Consider the following 6,335-nt stretch of genomic DNA (forward strand, 5'->3'; position numbering starts at 1 on the left):
ACACAGGCCCCACAGGCGGGTCTGGACCTTCCAGGAAGAGAAAGCCTAGCAAGGCCCATCTCAGCTCCCTGGGCTGTGGGTTTGCCTCTCTGTCCTGCTCCATTTCAATAAACTAAACATTAACCCCAAAGACAGCTGCCAGCACCTATGAGGCCCCCAAGTGAACTCCAGAGTCAGGAGAGAGAAGGAAAGAGGCACTTCGGCCTCACTCTCTCAACTACACTCCTTAGTAAACACCCAGAAGAATCTATAATAATAAAAGTGTAATATGCTAATTAGACCGAACGACCTTCCGGACGAAACAGGGCTGTGAAGGAAGCCCAGGTCATGGGTGCCTGCCGGCGGTCGGAGGAAGGAAGGCCTACTCTTGCACGAATTTCGTGCATCAGGCATCTAGTATTTTATACAAATCACGTGGATCCTCACCCCACCTCTTCTCTGGGGCAGCATTTTAACTCTTTCAAACCAGATCAAGTCTCCATGAGCCAATTTGCATACCTGGCTCGCCAGCCAATCCCAGGTAAGCAGACAGTATTCATTTGCATAACTGGCTCACCAGCCAATCCCAGGTAAGCAGACAGTATTCATTTGCATAACTGGCTCACCAGCCAATCCCAGGTAAGCAGACAGTATTCATTTGCATAACTGGCTCACCAGCCAATCCCAGGTAAGCACACAGTATTCATTTGCATGAGGTCATGAGCATCAGGATACAGGGAAAGGGGGACCACTTCTCCAGGGCAAGTGGGAGCAACCTGCTCATTTGAGGGGCAGGAGCAATAACGTGTGTGGCTCTGGCAGAGATTTACGTTGTAGCCCCTGGGGGTGCAGTGACTACAGGGCAGGAGGGTTGACTTCCCTGCCCAGCCAGACAGAGATGGGGAGTCCAGAGGCTCTCCAGCCCTTAGGACATCCCAGAAGCCAGGGAGACCGCAGCCACGCCCTGCCACCTCTCCCGTGCACCGCACTGAGGAGGGCGTCTCCTGAGCCCGAGTCCTTTCTGCTGCAGTTGGAACTTCTCCGTAGAGTCTGTCCTGCATGAAGTCGCAGGGCACTTGGGCACATCTGCAAAGGGCTCTGGGCTGCTTGCCTTGGTGCCAGTGGCAAATTGGGCTCTGCTTCACCCCCAAGCACTGCCCCGGAGCTGGGCCTGGCTTAACAGAGTGCTCAGCCCTCGCCCACCCATAGGGATTCCTTGGCAGCGCTGAGAAAAAGTCAGCGGCTGCTGGAAGGATTGCGGGGAGGCGAGTCCTCCACTTGGTGATTTTTTAAAATATATATCTATTTTTTATTGATTTCAGAGAGGAAGGGAGAGGAAGGGAGACTTAGAAACATCAATGATGAGAGAGAATCATTGATTGGCTGCCTCCTGCACGCCCTCACCGGGGATCAAGCTGCAAACCTAAACTTGTGCCCTTGACCCTGGACATGTGCCCTTGACTGTAATCAAACCCGGGACCCTTCAGTCGGCAAGCCGGCACTCTATCCACTGAGCCAAACCAGCCAGGGCCCCTTGGTGACGTTTTAATCTGCTTCAGTGGTGCCTCTCATTCAAAGCCTGGGTTTGGGTAGCAGACACACCTGGGTTTAATCCCAGTGCCACCGCAGCACGTTGGGGGTCCTGGCCACATACCGGAACCTCAGTTTTCTTAACTGAAAAATGGGAACAAAGACACTTCCCAGAGTTACTGTGAGGAGCAAATAAAATAGTGCCTGCAGCCTGCCCTGGCACAGAGTGAGCCTGTGACACACCAATGAGCTGAACAGAGGCAGGTTGGGAGGTGAGCCCCCTCTCCTAGTACAGCCACCAGCTTCACTCCCTGTCTCAGCTCTGTGATCATCTGGCCGCTACCTGGGGGACCTTTGGCATTCTCCAAATTCTGATTTCGCCTGAAAAATACTCATGTGGACAGGAGTTCAAGATTCAGTAAGGCTGGGCTGACGATCAGAGACCCTGAATCAGCTTATTTCACACTCCTTACCTTTAAGAAGGGTACTTTTTTTTAGCTAAATCATCACTTTATGCCTGTAACCCACCCTGCAGTGCCTTTCAATACGCCCGAGGACGCCCTCCTTTCCTGGAGCTTAAGAAGCGGTCCTGCTTGTGTGTGGACAGGATGTGAAGGAGTCACAGGTCCCACACTCATGTTGTGGCACAGCACTGGCCCTCTGGGCTGGACCGGACCTGAGCCTGCGTGGAGGGGCAGCCTGAGGTGACCTGGGGAGCTCCTCTAAGTCCCACGGGAGACTCCTCTGCTGAGAACCGGTTCCTGCCGGTAGGAGCTGGGGCCGATGGGTGGAACGAGCTCTTGGGTCTCAGCCTAAACATGGGCCAACACCGAAACTCCCCGGGAAGCCGTCAGCTTCTCCGTCAGACAGCTCACGGGTGAGTGAGCGAGGTGCGGGCGGGCCGGCTCGCTGCTCTTATCTCAGTTGCAACCAAGCAGGCTCTTTGCCATCACTCCCGCCCCTGGAGGCTCGGCTGCTCTAGGTGAGAGCGCAGATACCAGCAGCGACTTTCAGCCGGCTCTCCGGCACCCCACATGCCCAAGCGGGGGCAGCACGTTGGCGGCTGCCTCGCCCTGTGCCTTGGCGTGACCCAGGAGCAGCCCCTCCTTAGGCATCTGTGACCCAGGATGTGTGTGAACCGCAGGAGCCAGGCCCTGGGGCGCCCCGCCACCCCGCCCCAGCTGCAGGCTGGTATCCTCCCTGCCTCGGACCTCTGGGGTCCAGCTCCCCCTGACCTCTCACGTGGCACCATGATGGGGCGTGTCCACCAGAGGACATTCAAGGGGCCAGCGTTCCCCTTGGGGTCAGCCAGGGCTCCCTCTTTTCTCTGCAGGAGACTCTCTTCTTCGAGAGAATTCCACTCCCTCGCACGACGGGCCTTCCGACCACAGGGAATCCCCGGCTGTCACTGACCCCTTTTCCAGCCTCAGGGGAGCAGCTCACAAGGAGAAGGCAGAGAGAGAGACCTGTGGCAGCCGGTGCCCGCCTCTGGCTGCTCCCTGAGCCTCTCTCTCTTCTCCTTCCCTGTCTGTCTGCCTAGCTCCCTCTCACCTCCCCTCTGCTTGGTTTTGGCTTGGGAGCTGGGGTGGGGTGTCCCCAGGTCTGGGGACTTCATGCCTGCTCCGTGTTCCTGCTCCCACATGGGAGCTGCTCTCTGAAGTCCGCATGGCCACGGCCCCAGGCAGACCTGGTCACGGCTTACACCCAGGTTATCAGGGCAAAAGGAGGGCTGACTCCGGGCACAGGGCTGTGGCGCTGTCCGAGGGGCCTGCGCCTGGGCTGTGTGCTCCGGCTCCCGACCTTCCCCTGCTCCACCTGTGCCAGCGAGGCAACGGAGGTGGCCTCAAGAGCCCAGGACTCGCGTTCACAGGGCAGTGCTGCTGGCAAGGGGGCAGCAGGGCAGAGGCTACTGGGAGGGGAATGGGGCCCAGAAGACCAAGTTCCCACCAAGAGGCTCCTGGACCGAAAGCCCTAAAGAGGGACCCAGACTGAGCCACCCCACAGAGGGCCTGCCTCAGCGCAGCCGCCACGCCACCGAGGACCCACCCCGGAGACCAGCAAAGAGAAGCTGCAAGTGCGGATCCAGGCAGACTCCACAGAAAGCCTCCCCGAGGGGGCCCAGCACACAGAGGGCTCAGCACACAGAGGGGGCGCAGCCTGAGGAGGAGAGATGACTCAGGTGACCCCGGAGGCAGATGAGCCTGCCCCGAGGATCACCTCCTTAGGGGTTCAGGCTCCCCTCTGGGCCTGGAACTCATGGGGTGAGGGGGTGTCTGGGCCTCCTCCAAGACCAAGGCCTGGGGGCGAGGCCCTCTCCTCCCATCCCTGGCTTTCCTGTTCTCTGCTCCATCCTCTCAGCCTGCAGAGGCCAGGAAGCTGGTCCCAGCTGCCCCACTCCCTCCCCTCCCCCACCCCAGCTGGAGGGGGTGAAACCCCCCAGGAAGTCTCTGATCTTGGCCCTAAAGGATTGCCGATGGGGGCCGGGGGGGGGGGGGATTTCTGAAGTCTTGCTCCCATTCCAACCCAGGCCTTCTTGGTGGGAAGTGAAGGAGGACAGGGACTCTGCCCCAGGTCGGCCCAGTCCCTTGTGGTGCCACAGGGTCTGGGAACAGATTTCCCCCAAACACAGGCTGATGGCAGGTGGTTTAGCTTCACCAAGCCCTTCCTGGCAGCTCCTGACACCTGGGGATCCCCTCAGAGTCAACACCCCTGTTAGCCTGCCCCCTTCACGGGGTCCTGCGTGTCTTCAGGACTGGGACAGGCCATGGGACAGGCCACGGGACAGGCCGGGGGGACAGGCCACGGGACAGGCCATGGGACAGGCCGGAGGGACAGGCTGATGGGACAGGCCATGGGACAGGCCATGGGACAGGCCACGGGACAGGCCACGGGACAGGCTGATGGGACAGGCCAGCGGGACAGGCCATGGGACAGGCCGATGGGACAGGCCGTGGGACAGGCCATGGGACAGGCCACGGGACAGGCTGATGGGACAGGCCAGAGGTACAGGCCATGGGGCAGGCCATGGGACAGGCCATGGGACAGGCCGGAGGAACAGGCCATGGGAAAGGCCGGCGGGACAGGCTGATGGGACAGGCCGGCGGGACAGGCCATGGGACAGGCCACAGGACAGGCCACGGGACAGGCCGGAGGGACAGGCCACGGGACAGGCCGGAGGGACAGGCCGATGGGACAGGCCGATGGGACAGGCCACGGGACAGGCTGATGGGACAGGCTGATGGGACAGGCCATGGGACAGGCCACGGGACAGGCCGTGGGACAGGCCACGGGACAGGCTGATGGGACAGGCTGATGGGACAGGCTGATGGGACAGGCTGATGGGACAGGCTGATGGGACAGGCTGATGGGACAGGCTGATGGGACAGGCTGATGGGACAGGCTGATGGGACAGGCTGATGGGACAGGCTGATGGGACAGGCTGATGGGACAGGCTGATGGGACAGGCTGATGGGACAGGCTGATGGGACAGGCTGATGGGACAGGCTGATGGGACAGGCTGATGGGACAGGCTGATGGGACAGGCTGATGGGACAGGCTGATGGGACAGGCTGATGGGACAGGCTGATGGGACAGGCTGATGGGACAGGCTGATGGGACAGGCTGATGGGACAGGCTGATGGGACAGGCTGATGGGACAGGCTGATGGGACAGGCTGATGGGACAGGCTGATGGGACAGGCTGATGGGACAGGCTGATGGGACAGGCTGATGGGACAGGCTGATGGGACAGGCTGATGGGACAGGCTGATGGGACAGGCTGATGGGACAGGCTGATGGGACAGGCCACAGGACAGGCCACGGGACAGGCCGGAGGGACAGGCCATGGGACAGGCCATGGGACAGGCTGATGGGACAGGCCATGGGACAGGCCGGAGGGACAGGCCATGGGACAGGCCACAGGACAGGCCATGGGACAGGCCACGGGACAGGCCGGCGCCTGCAGCCTGCTCTGCTCGCTGGGGTGGGCCTCCTCACGCCCTGCTCCTTCAGGAAGGAGAGCAGGTCACAACTCCGCCGGCTGCAGTCCTCAGGAAGGGCCTTGGCGAGTCAGCTGCTGGTTGGAAATGGCCAAAGAGGCTCCGCTTCCTCATTTTCTTTGCTCGGATCCTCAGACTCCCAGAAGGCCCACTCTACCCCCAAGCCCACCCCTCAGGGGCAGTACCTCCTGCCCTACCCCAGCTGGGGAAGGAGGGTAAGCAGGGTGATGGAGGGGCCTTGGCTCACCCCAGGCCCACACTCCACTCCTGCGGGAGACACTGACGCCTGGGAACACACTCTATCAGCTGGGCCCCGCCCAAGACAGGAGGGCTCGTGTCTGATCGGGGGGCGCGGAGTGGAAGTGCCTCTGCCACGGGCCCTGCCCAGCCCTGCCAGACGCCGTTGCCCCCACACCCGAGCCCACAGCATTGCCAAGGCCCACAGGCATCCAGGGGGCCCACCTTCACCACCTCCCAGCTCACCTGGGGACAGGTGGACTCACCTCTGGTGCACGTGGACACCTGTGGCCGCAGCCCTACCCACAGCTGGGGGCCTGGCACCTGCCAGGGGTGCCTCTGTGACTGCCTGCCCCCCCCCCCCAGACCACAGATGCCCACTTTGCCTCCACTTCACATAAATGCCCAGGACACCACACATGTAACATGTGGGTACTAGTATGTTCCTCACTGACACCTCCCAGTCCACACCCCTGTGGCCGAGTGAGTGAGCCACGCCTGCAGTCAGTGGACAGGCGATCCAGGGGCCACAGAGTTCACACACCCACATCAGGAGGGAGGCTTCGGGAGCCCCCCGCCCCCAACCCCGTAG

The sequence above is a fragment of the Myotis brandtii genome, unplaced genomic scaffold (assembly GCF_000412655.1).
Source record: "Myotis brandtii unplaced genomic scaffold, ASM41265v1 scaffold666, whole genome shotgun sequence".
Classification (NCBI taxonomy): Eukaryota; Metazoa; Chordata; class Mammalia; order Chiroptera; family Vespertilionidae; genus Myotis; species Myotis brandtii.